Genomic DNA, 13,645 nt, shown 5'->3' with positions numbered 1-13,645 from the left:
ATAATAAAACTTTTGTTTTTATGTTGCTAGGTTTGGAAGTAGTTTGGTGTGCAGCAACAAATAATTAGAACAGACATTGAATAAACAAAATGCAAGAGCACATGTGGAAGGATAAAAATCTCAGGAAAGAGAGTTTCTGTATGTGTAGAACATTCAGTGCCTGACATTGCTGTGGTTTCAGATACTTTGTAAGTAATACTAAAACAAAATTTATGATGCTAGTCTATACTAGAAAAGCTTTCAAACTTTAAGTAGTATGAACTATGCTAGCAGTCACATTTAAATTACAATGAACTAACTTCATCAGAATAAGCAAGAGAGAATGCAAGCATGATCAAGTCGGTCTTTTGTAACCTAATCTTGGAAGTGATATCCATCATTTTTGCCATGTTCTATTTATTAGAAGCAAACCATTAGGTCCAGCCCACACACAGAGGCAAAATCATTGGGGGGCAGTTTAGAAGCGTGCCTACCCCAGAATGCAAGAGGTAAATTTTGGGGGGAATGTTTGCATACCTAAAATGGTCTTTTTCTACTCTCATATTTAATTCATAGCTTGGGCATAGAATTCTAGGTTGGCAGAGTTAGGCTGGTTCTCCTCCCCAACCTTGCCTGAGGGTGGGATGCCCTGAGGAGATAGGAAGGGGGAAGCAAGACTTGAGAGATGAGGACGCTTAACTCCTTCACGGCCCCCACTGCACAAGGAAGAGTCAGAGCTGGTCTTTAGGTTCCCTGGAGGACCTAACCAGAGGCAGAGCAGGTGAAGAAGCATAGCAAAGCAGACTTAAAAATATAAAACTTAGAAGATAAAACATTATTGGTGATGTGCCAAACACTTTGAGACCTCTATGATCTGTAGAAATAGTCATTATAGTACACTTTTTTTTATCTCAACAGTCATCTGAACAATTTGCCTAATAAACAGAAAACAAAAAAATTGAGTGAAAGTGAAATCATGACACTGAAACATAAAAACCAAAACCAAAATCAACAAAACTTCTGAACAGGAACAAAAATATAAGGATACAAAGTGATGCTCAGACCCCCCGTGCAGAAGGAGGTGAAGAACTAGATGAAGACATTTTATCTTCAACTCTTGAAGAGAATGAAACAATACCTTAAAACCTTTATTTGAAATTTCCTTAAAAGAACTTTTTTTTTTAGATTTAAGTATAGTTGATTTACAATATTATATTAGTTTCAGGTGTACAACATAGTGGTTCAATACTTTTATAGAGTATACTCCATTTAAAGTTATTACAACATAATGGCTATATTTCCCTGTGCTGTACAGTATGTCCTTGTTTACTATTTATTTTATACATAGTAGTTTGTATTAAAATTTCAATTTCTATGTAAAACAAAACCTACCTCTGGATGGACATGAGGCTGATGAACTCCCATAAATTCTCTTGACTTCTGATAACTCTCAAGCACTGCAGAAGTGCAAGACAAATTCTGGTGAAGAGGTCCTGAGAAGGCACTTTGAGACAACACCAGTTAACATACTCTGTTGGCAAACAGCAGAATCAGCTGCTAGAGATCCGTGAGAGCCTCATTCAGGAAGAAACCCTCAGGGAAGTGAGGGACTCGTGATCATGACGATGTGTGAACGTAACTGGAGAAGAACACCAGACCTTCCTGGTGAGGTTTGCTGATGAATTTCATACTCAAGAGAAGAATTTGTAGGATTCCTTCCTCATCAAGATGATACAGAAATTCTGGTTGTGTAATTTCACACTGGGGTAACTGAGAAGTAGGGACTAAATATGGAGCACTGACATGGCCAGGCAGACGTTGTATCCAGTAGATTTTCTTCAAAAATGAAAGTTGTTGCTTTAAGACTCGTAGGGAAGTATCACTAAGCTGTCTACCCACTCTGTTCTTCCTGTGCCTTATATATGTGGTTGGCAAAATCAGTGCCTTTTAGGGGCGTACCTGTTGCATTGGGAACAATTGAGGAAGGTTGTTCTTTTATCCATCAATTACCATGACTCTTTCAGAACTTGCCAATGTAATTTCTGTCTCTTCTCAGAATAATGAAAAGGGTAATGACCTGAAGGAAATTTATCATTCTCAGTGGACAGACAAGAACGATGCTTTTGAAATTTAAATAGATCTCCTACAAGCACTTACTTTATGTTTAGATGGAATAACCATCTAGCTGGCGGAGCATTTGTCCTCTGCAGTGTATCAACAGATTTTTATTTCATTTTTGTCACTGTTGTCGTTTAAAGTGTCCTATCTTAACCTCTTTTAAAAGTCCTACCTTTTTCAAGAGTCTTTGGAGAAAATCTCCAGGGGGCAAATCTTTGATGTTTTCTTTGCAGTCAGTAGAATGATTGCAGCATTGCATTCACTAATGAGGTGATGGAAAATATTAAAACTTACCATGGATTTTGGTTTGAGGAAGCCATAAGTTTGATAACCAAACCTGATATTCAAATCAAACTCCCTGGGAAATTCCACAGAGTTCAGCAAGGTAACCTGGAATCTCAATTAACCTCTGAGACTTACTCTGAAGAATCCCTAAATGTTCCAACAGTGGAGCACATTACTTGGGAACTTAAAGATACAGCTGACCCCTGAACAACACAGATTTGAACTGCACAGGCCCACTTATACGGGATTTTTGCAATAATAAATACCACAGTACTATGTGATCCACAGTTGGGCAAATCCATGGATAGGGAGGAACTGTGGTTAGGGACAGCTGACTGTAAGTTACATGCAGATTGACTGCAGGCAATGTTGGTGCCCCTAACCCCCAAGTTGTTCAAGTATCAACTGTATATACTCAGAACAACACCCCAAAGCCTGTAAATGTTCATCTCTGGTACCATCGGTCACAGGACAGCTCAAATTCAACATATCAGAGGAATAGCATGCTGACATGTACACAAGTGACTTAGCAAACCTTGACACACTCTCAACCCAGCTCCACAATTGGAGAATCAAGCAGAAACACAGAAGGACAGAGGTAGAGCTTCCATCCACCCCTTATGAAGCCCTCCACCTGCCGGGCCTCAAGTTTTTTCCTAATGTTTATGCATTGCTGAAGGGCCTTTGCATTCTTCCTGTGATGGAGGTTAAGAATGAGCCCCATGAAAATGGAGGAAAGCATCTCAAAGCACACCTGAGGAACACTTTGACAGACCTAAGCTCAAGTAACTTGGTTTTGCTTAAAATGAATTTTTATATAAAACATGACCTGGATTTCATGGTAGACACATATATCAAACTATACAACTATGCTTCCTACACATAAGTCATAAACTATCAAAATATCTAAAAGAATGTTTAAAAATAGGTTTCCTCCTATATTTAATATTTGAAGGAAAAGCTGTAAGGTGCACGTAGTCACCTTAATCTTTGAATATTTTTGCCTACAGGGCTCTGACTGAATACATTAGCCATTGATAACCTACCTGTTTAAAAAACCACCATTTTAACATTCACACTTTGAAAACTTATCTGGTCTTCCGGAAGATAGTACTGAAAGCACCACGTTTCATTTCTGCCTGATCTCTGGTACCGGCACTCTGGAATTGTTCAAAGTCATTTCAAACACAGCATTTGTTATCACTGTGGACCCAACTGTATTGAGTTATCAGTTCTTTGAAGGAATAAATTTTGGGGAGGTGTGGGAGGAAAGAATACATTTTATAAAATATTACAATGAATCTCACAACTGACCTTTGACTAGTTGAAGGTTTAAGTGTATTGTTAAACATTTGTAATGTACAGCGAAGGGAATTACCAGAGAGAGAGAGAGAGAGAGAGCGAAACTGTGAGCTGGTTAAACAGTGTAGTTTTGTCTTTATCAAGTGAACCTAAAGGAACAAGTTACAATTGAAGTTCAAATGAAGAGCCTACCACTGTTGTTCCACATCTGGTTGCTGCTATTTACGTTATTTTGTGGAGCCTACATCTTCTTTTATCATAACCTTTTTATCAGGTATATGTTAAACACTTCTGCATCATGCTCAAGACAGAATTAGAGGCAATGGATACAACTAATTTACTGTTTTCTTCTGCTTTTTCTCTGACTACACTTACTTCATCTTGAGCTGGAAAACTTGCAAAAATAAATATTTTGTGGTTCATTTAGGAATAAAACAGTATATATGGCTATTGTCTTTAGTGAGGAAAATAAATTTTATTTTAATCTAAATGAATTTTTATTTCATCTTATTTCAACAAAATAAGCTTATTTCAATATAAATAAAATATAGATTTGGCTTTTCAATAAATTTGTTTTAAAATTTCATTTTGAAAACATTGTGCCTAGATGAGTTTGCTGGTGAATTCTTCCAAACTTTTTATATGGAAAAAATTACACCAATTCTCTATAATCTCTTTCAGAAGACAGAAGCAGAGGAAATACTTCCTGATTTTAGGAGGCCAGAATTACCATGATATCAAAACTAGACAAAGACATTACAAGAAAAGGAAACAACAGACTGATCTCTCTCATGAACATAAATGCAAAAATATTTAGCAAAATATTAGCAAACCAAATCCAATAATGTATAAAAAGTATTATACACCATGACCAAGTGGGATTTATCCCAGGTATGCAAGATTGGTTCAACATTCAAAAATCAACTAATGTAATCCATCACATCAACAGGCTAAAGAAAATCACATGATCATATCAATAAATGCAGGAAAAACATTTGACAAAATCCAATACCCATTCCTAATAAAATCTATCAGAAAACTAGGAATAGAGGAAAATATCCTCAACTTCATAAAGAACAGCTACAGAATACAGTTAAAATACTTAATGGTGAGAAGTTAATTGTCTGTGTAGAAAATGTGAAAGAATCCACCAAAAATATCCTGGAACTAATAAGCAATTATAGCAAGGTTGCAGGATACAAAGTTAATATACAAAAGCCAATCATTTTCTTATGTACCAGCAATGAAGAAGTGGAATCTAAAATGAAAAACACACTACCATTTATATTAGCACTTAAAAAATCTAATACTGAGGTGTAAATCTAACAAAATATATGCAAGTTCTATATGAGGAAAAATACAGAACTCTGATGAACAAAATCAGAGAAGAGCTAAATAAATGGAGAGATATTCCATTTTCACAGACAGGAGGACTCAATATTGTCAAGATATCAGTTCTTCCCAACTTGCTCTATAGATTCAACACAATCACAATAAAAATTCCAGAAAGTTATTTTTGTAGATGTTGACAAACTGATTCTAAAGTTTCTATGAAGAGGCCAAAGACCCAGAATAGCCAACACAACATTGAAGGAGAACAAAACTGGAAGACTGATACCACCAGACTTCAGGATTTACTATAAAGCTACAGTAATCAAAACAGAGTGGTATTGGCATAAGAATAAAGAAATAGATCAAGGGAACAGAGTACAGAGCCCAGAAACTGACCCACATAAATAAAGTCAACTGATCTTCAATGAAGGAGCAAAGGTAATATAATAGAGCAAAGACAGTCTTCTCAACAAATGGTACTGGAACAACTGGACATACACATGCAAAAAAAAAAAAGAAAGGAATCTAGACACAGACCTTATACCTTTCACCAAAACTAAATCAAAATGGATCACAGGCCTAAATGTAAATGCAAAAATATAAAAGATAACATAGGCGAAAATCCTAGTTGACCTTAGATATAGGGGTAACTTTTTAGATACACCAAAGGCATGATCCATGAAAGAGATAATTGATAACCTAGACTTCATTAAGATTAAAAACTTCTGCTCTGTGGAAGACAATGTCAAGAGAATGAGAAGACAAGCCACAGACAGACATATTTGCAAAAGACACATCTGATAAAGGACTGTTGTCCAAAATATACAAAGGACTATTAAAATGCAACAATAAGAAAACAACCCAACTGAAAAATGGGCCAAAGACCTTAACAGACACCTCATCAAAAAAGACGTACAGAAGAAAAATAAGCATATGAAAATATGCCATCACATTAAACATCTTCAGGGATATGCAAATTAAAACAACAGTGAGGTCGTCACAACTACCAGAATGGCCGAAATCCAGAACACTGACAACACTAAATGCTGACAAATATGTAGAGCAACAGGAACTCTCATACATTGCAAAATGGTACAGCTGCTTTGGAAGACAGTTTGACAGTTACTTACAAAACTTTTTAAAAAGATACTTTAAAAAATCAGCTTGGGGCTTCCCTTGTGGCGCAGTGGTTGAGAATCCGCCTGCCGACGCAGGGGACGCGGGTTCGTGCCCCGATCCGGGAAGATCCCACATGCCGCGGAGCGGCTGGGCCCGTGAGCCATGGCCGCTGAGCCTGCGCGTCCGGAGCCTGTGCTCCGCAACGGGAGAGGCCACAACAGTGAGAGGCCCGCGTACCACAAAAAAAAAATTAAAAAATAAACACTTATATGTATATAAAAACATGCACACAGATGTTTATAGCAGCTTTATTCATAGTTGCCAAAAGTTGGAGCAACCAAATGTCCTTCGGCAGGCAAATCAATAAACCATAGTACATTTTATTTTTGGCCACGCCACATGGCATGTGGGATCTTTGTTTCCTGACCAGGGATTGAACCTGCACCTCCTTCATTGGAAGCGTGGAGTCTTAACCACTGGGCCGCCAGGGAAGTCCCAATCTGTGGTACATTCAGACAATAGGATATTATTCAGTGTTAAAAAGAAATGAGCTAGGGCTTCCCTGGTGGCGCAGTGGTTGAGAGTCCGCCTGCCGATGCAGGGGACACGGGTTCGTGCCCCGGTCCGGGAAGATCCCACGTGCCGCGGAGCGGCTGGGCCCGTGAGCCATGGCCGCTGAGCCTGTGCGTCCGGAGCCTGTGCTCCACAACGGGAGAGGCCACAGCAGTGAGAGGCCCGTGTACCGCAAAAAAAAAAAAAAAAAAAAAAAAAAAAAAGAAATGAGCTATGAAAAGCCATGAAAAGACACAGAGGAAACTGAAGTACATGTTACTAAGTAAAAGAAGCCAATCTGTAAAAGCTACACACTCTATGATTCCAACAACATGACATCATGACATTCTGGAAAAGGCAAAACTATGGAGATAGTAAAAAGATCAGTGATTGCCGGGGGTTAGGGTAGAAGTAGGGACCAAGAGGTGGAGTACAAAAGACTTAGTGCAGTGACAATACTCCGTATGCTATAACGGTAGATACACGTCATTATACATTTGTCAAACCCATAGAACGTACAACACTAAAAGGGAATAATGTACGCTGTGGACTCTGGGTGATTATTATATGTCAATGACGTTCAATGATTGTAAAAAATGTACCACTGGTGGGGGGATGTTTGTAGTAGAGGAGGCTGTGGGTGGGCAGGAAGGAAGAATATGGTAAATCTTGCCTTTTCTGCTCAATTTTGCTGTGAATCTGAAACTGCTCTAAAAAAATAGTCTATTTTTAAAAAATTTAACTAATTCACAGAGTGATTTTTAAAAAATATTTATTTGGCTGAGCTGGGTCTTAGCTGCGCACAATCTTCGTTGCCGTGTGTGGGATCTTTTAGTTGCAGCATGTGAACTCTTAGTTGCAGCATGTGGGATCTAGTTCTCTGAACAGGGATCAAACCCGGGCCCCCTGCATTGGGAGAACAGAGTCTTAGCCACTGGACCACCAGGGAAATCCCTCACAGAATGATTTTAACAGAGTTTATGTGATGAATAAAGAGTACTCCAAATACCTAAGCACATTTTTTTCTCTTTTGTAAAACTTCTCAGTGGCCTCACTGAAGGCAGAGAAACTAGTTATGAGTCTATTAGAAATGATCATACCTGAAAAGCTGATTTTTTCAATCAGTATGTCTCCAAAGACAAATCTAGAACCAACTATGGTACTGTTCAGGAAAATCTGGGTGGGTGCGGGGGAAGAGCTATAGTTAATACACAATCTCTCTAACCTCTAGATGAGGGTTCTCAACAGGGGACCATGGACTCCTGTGACATCCATAGATCAAGGCAGTCCTTGAACTCTATGAAACTTTGTAACATTTTCATGTATGTGTATTTTCATGGTTTTTAAAAAATCAAATTCTAAAAGGATTCCATGACCCAAAAAAGGTTAAGAACTACTAGCTAAATTATGTTTTTACCCACGTTTAATCTGCTTTTTAAAAAGTAGACCTAAGTAACTCTTTGGAGAATGAAAAAAACTACCACAACAGGAATACTGAGCACCCGGAATTGTGGAAAAACTGCTAGGTACAGCATGTTTAATTGGATGAACCTAAGAATCATGTGGGAAATCAAAAAAATCTGGTCCTACTCAACTAGGTGCTGACGATAGGAAAAAAACTCAAAACTTTTCTCTTTTTTTGTCTCTTTATGCCTTTTGTCATCCTGTAAGGATCATGGGACCCTCCTTAGCAGAGGACTATCTCCTACATCAAACCAGAACTATTGGGACTTCCCTGGTGGCACAGTGGTTAGGAATCCGCCTGCTAATGCAGGGGACACGGGTTCGAGCCCTGGCCTGGGCAGATCCCACGTGCCGTGGAGCAACTAAGCCTGTGTGCCACAACTACTGAGCCTGCACTCTAGAGCCCACGAGCCACAACTATGGAGCCTGCGTGCCACAACTGCTGAAGCCTGCGCACCTAGAGCCCATGCTCCACAACAAGAGAAGCCACGGCAATGAGAAGCCCGCACACTGCAACAAAGAGTAGCCCCCGCTCGCTACAACAAGAGAAAGCCCATGCACAGCAACAAAGACCCAACGCAGCCAAATGAATGAATGAATGAATTTTTTAAAAATCAGAACCATTATCTGGTAATGCTGGTATTTGGATTAAATGAATACATTGGCTTAATGCCTGGAAATATTAAGGATGGATAAGCCAGCAGCTGATGGGTGTGACAATATCATGCCATATTGATATGGCCTACTCATAATTCCATAAATGCCTCACTCTGAACCCTTCAGCATTAGGATGTATAATTCTCCTTTGTGTTGAATGGGAAGACTATGTTTTTACCATGAAGTTCAAGTCATTTTTAGGATATCATCTTCCACACCACAACTCTTACCTAATATCATTTCCTTTAAAGTGTGACTGAAGTGAGTATTTTTTGTACAGAGTACACTAAAATCCTGATGCAGTTACCTTTTGTTAATTTATTACAAGCATAATCCATAGTAATTTATGCCTTTCTGTTATATAAAACCATATCCTCCCCAAACGATTCATTTGTAATTTGACATGAATTATATTATTTTTCACTTTCCAAACATCTTGCTTAGGCCAATATTAAAGTAGCTTAAAGGCCCAAAGCATACAGCAAAATGGGAATATGACCCTGAAGAACTTTAAATACCAAGATGAAACTAAATTAGAATAATGGGCTGTGGGTTATAATACATTATTACATTATAATAATGTAATATTAGTAAATATAATCATAGTAAGTTTAAGAGAAGGAATTTTATTTTATTTTATTTTATTTTTTTTTTGCAGTACGCGGGCCTCTCACTGCTGTGGCCTCTCCCGTTGCAGAGCACAGGCTCTGGACGCGCAGGCTCAGTGGCCATGGCTCACACGGCTCATGGGCCCAGCCGCTCCGCGGCACGTGGGATCTTCCCGAACCGGGGCACGAACTCGCGTCCCCTGCATCGGCAGGCACACTCTCAACCACTGCGCCACCAGGGAAGCCCTAAGAGAAGGAATTTTATTTACTGATCTTCATAGCCTCTACAGAACTTAGCACAGTGTCTACAACAAAGTAGATTCCAGAAGAGTCTGATAAATAATCTCTTAAATATTTATTTTCTTTGCTTGCCTGTATTTATATTAACAGAAAAACTCTGAAATGTTGGGCCCCAAATTCAGTTGAGGTATTGCTAGTTTAGTCCTATATTTTCTATAGCCATCTTTATATTGTGTTGTAGTAAGACCCTTAAGAATTTCACTTCTATATATTATCATGGGGACATAATCTGAAAGTCAACAAAACTGTATGCACAATGATATCTGTAAAATCCTTAATTATAAAAACAAACACTGAAAACAACTTAAGTGTCAACAATGGGAAAATGGTTAACTAGTTACAATGGAATGCTTAAAGTAAGTTTTATTTAATTAAATAAATTACATTAAGAATATAATTAATTTTAACATTAAGGTAATGTTTAATGATAATATTAAGTTAAAAAAGAACAGTCTACAAAAATGTATATACATTTTACATTTCAACTATGTAAAAATATACAAAGGAAAAAAGTTGGAAAGAAAACAAAATTCATCAATTTTAAGATATATTCTCTACCACACACATTTTCTAAAATTGGGATTCATTGTATCACCAAGTATATATTAACTGTAGTATCCTTGTTTTTCTAAAAGGTTGTTGGTATATTTGAATTTCCTTTCATGCCTTACTTTTTAAATGTCAATTGGTTATCTGGGTAGTGGGCCATTTTGTGGGTAATGGGTCATTTTATGCTTTCCTGTATTTTTTTAAAAACCCTATATTTAAATGTTTTTAGAAAATTAATGTTATGGGAAATTCTAGCCAAAGTCTCTAACACTATGATGTATATATTTTTTTCATTTTTCTTCTGGAAAGAAGATGAAGTTAACAAATCATGATCATGAAGTATTTTGTTTTGTTTTGTTTTGTTTTGTTTTGCGGTACGCGCGCCTCTCACTGTTGTGGCCCCTCCCGTTTCGGAGCACAGGCTCTGGACGCGCAGGCCCAGCGGCCATGGCTCACGGGCCCAGCCGCTCTGCAGCATGTGGGATCCTCCCGGACCAGGGCACAAACCCATGTCCCCTGTATTGGCAGGCGCCACCAGGGAAGCCCCATGAAGTAATTTTTACCAGGATTTGTGTAATCTTTCCAAGAAAGTAAATGCATATATATCAATAAGGAAAAAGTACATGCAGTTTTGCAGAATGTCCATGAGAAGTCATACATCTTTCTTTGTTAATGCTTACTTGCTATTTAATGTTTCTATTAGAAAGTTGAGAGAGACCTGCCCCTTAGTACTTTGAATGAGGCTACAAAGTTGCATGAATGTCAATGTTGAAACTGCCTCAAGTGAGGAGTAAGAGTTAAGTACACACTGTCACCAAGCGCCCACAGTATTTGCTTGGTGGAGGTATTAAAGGGATCAGAAACCATTGCCCTCTTCCTTGAAGCTGTCACTCAATACTGCCCAGGAAGTTGGGCTGTAGGTTGTCCAGCAAATGCTGTCCAGCTCTAGGACCATGCAAGCCATGTCAGCTTGGGTGGCCCTGGACTGCACAAATACTTGAGAGAGTCTCACCTTTGGCACGAGACTAAATGCAATGCAAATAACACAAAAATTATGCTTAGAAATGTCTTAGAGAATAAAGGAAAATTTTAAAAAAATTTTTAATGTTTTTTGCTTTTTTGTATCCTAAAATTTCCATTTCATTTCATTTAAAAGCTTTGTCCAGAGACAGGAGATCATCTTTATTTTTGGCAAGGTTCTAAATGGCTAGGCAACTATCCTAACATAATTTATTTACTAATTAATCTTTTCCACATTGATTTGAAATAATGCCTGTATCATTTACAAAATTCCCATATACACATTCTATTTTTAGACTCCCAATACTATTCCACTGAAGTGTAGATTTCTTGGCATAACATACCAAATTGTTTCAAGCATTATAGCTTCATGATTAAATATCCAATTGGGTCAGTGTATTAGTTATCTATTGCTGCATAACAAATAACCCCTGAAATTCAGCATCATAAAACAACATTACCTCACACAATTGTAAGCAATCTGGGAGCAGCTTAGCTGGGTGGTTCTGCCTCAGAGTCTCACAAGGTGGCTATCCAGGTGTAGGACGGGGCTGAAGTCATCTCAAGGCTTGACTGGGCTGAAGGAGCTCACCCACATTGTTGTTGTTGACAAGGATTGGTTCCTCACTTAAGGCTGGCAAGAGGTTTTAATTCCTTACCACGTAGGTCTTTCCACAGGGCTGCTCACAATATGGCAGCTTGCACCCTCCAGGGTGAGAGACCAGGGGACAGGGGAATGTCCAAGGCCGAAGCCTGTCTTTTATAACCTAATCTTGAAGCTGACATATCCTTACCTCTGTCATATGTTATGGGTAACACAGACCAATTAATTTGTAAATTAATAGTGTTCCAGATTTAACAAAGAAAAGTATAGCATTCTCAGTTAAATATAATTTTCAGATAAACATCAAAATTTAGTATATCGCAATAAAGTGAGTCACATGAATTTTTTGGTTTCCTAGTGCACGTAAAAGTTATGTTTACACTATAATGTAGTCCAGTAAGTGTGCAATAGCATTATGTCTGAAAAAACAATGCACATACCTTAATTAAAAAATACTTTATCACTAAAATATGTTACCCACCATCACAGCCTTCAGTGAGTTGTAAGTTTCTTTGCTGCTGAGGGTCCTGCCTCGGTGTTGATGGCTGCTGACTGATCAGGGTGGTGGTTGCCGAAGGCTGGGGTGGCTATGACCGTTTCTTAAAATAAGACAACCAAGAAGTTTGCCACATCGACTCACTCTTCCTTTCACGAATGATTCCTCTGTAGCCTGCAATGCTGTTGGATAGTATTTTACCCACAGAACTTCTCTCAAAATTGGAGTCAATCCTCTTAAACCCTGGCACTGCTTTATCAACTAAGTTTATGTAATACAGTAGGCCCCTACACACGAATGAGTTCTGTTCCGAGAGCGCGTTCCTAAGTCCAATTTGTTTGTTAAGTCCAACAAAGTTAGCCTAGATACCCAACTAACACAATTGGCTATATAGTACTGGACTGTAATAGGTTTATAATACTTTTCACACAAATAATACATAAAAAACAAACACGAAAAATAAAGAAAACATTTTTAATCTTACAGTACAGTACCTTGAAAAGTGCAGTAGTACAGCACAACAGCTGGCATCCAGGGGCTGGCATCAAGTGAACAGGCAAGGAGAGTTACTGACTGGAGGAGGGAGAGGTGGTAGGATCACCAGCAATAGGAGACGGAGGGCAAGCTGCAATTTCACTCACGCCTGACACTGTCAGCACAGATTCTGGTTCCTTGCTGGATTCAATTCTATCTACCCTCTTGAAAAAACGATCCAGTGATGTCTGAGTAGTAGCTCTTTTTTTCTCTTCACAGATAACACAGTAGCACTGGATTGCACTCTGAACGGCGGCTGCAACCTTCGTGTACCATTCTACGTTTGGGTCCTGTGCCTCAAAAACTAACAGTGCCTCCTCAGATAAAGAAGATCCCCTTGCCATTTCCTGCGTCATGAATCTCTTCGATTCTTCAATTACTTCTTCTTCCTCTTGTCTCTCTTCGTCCTTTCTCTGGGCCTCCAATTCCATCAGGTCTTCACTAGTATGCTCTTCGAGTTGCACAGCCAGGAGTTCAATGAAGTCATCCTCTTGCAGATCTAGCTCCACCTTCTCTCTGAGGGTCACTAAGTTGCTGAAGACCTCTTTGGACTCCTCATCCACCTTCTCAAATCCACGAAAATCATGAACAAAGGTTCTTCCAAACCCCATTCATGGTGATGGGCATAACCTCACACCAAGCAAAATCAATGGTTTTTATGGCGTTGTAGATGTTGTAGTCCTTCCAAAATTGTCACAAGGTTGTTTCTGATTCATCACTTGCCTT

At 38.7% G+C, this 13,645-nt stretch overlaps 1 pseudogene; it reads left to right on the top strand.

The window, feature by feature from the left end:
- Window positions 1-479: 479 nt before the first annotated feature.
- On the top strand, window positions 480-3,268 carry LOC131752858 (52 kDa repressor of the inhibitor of the protein kinase-like; annotated as a pseudogene).
- Window positions 3,269-13,645: the final 10,377 nt, after the last annotated feature.

The sequence above is a fragment of the Kogia breviceps genome, chromosome 3, assembly GCF_026419965.1.
Source record: "Kogia breviceps isolate mKogBre1 chromosome 3, mKogBre1 haplotype 1, whole genome shotgun sequence".
In the NCBI taxonomy this organism is placed as follows: Eukaryota; Metazoa; Chordata; class Mammalia; order Artiodactyla; family Physeteridae; genus Kogia; species Kogia breviceps.
The sequence above is the reverse complement of the archived record's forward strand: the minus strand, read 5'-3'. Positions and strand labels throughout refer to the sequence as shown.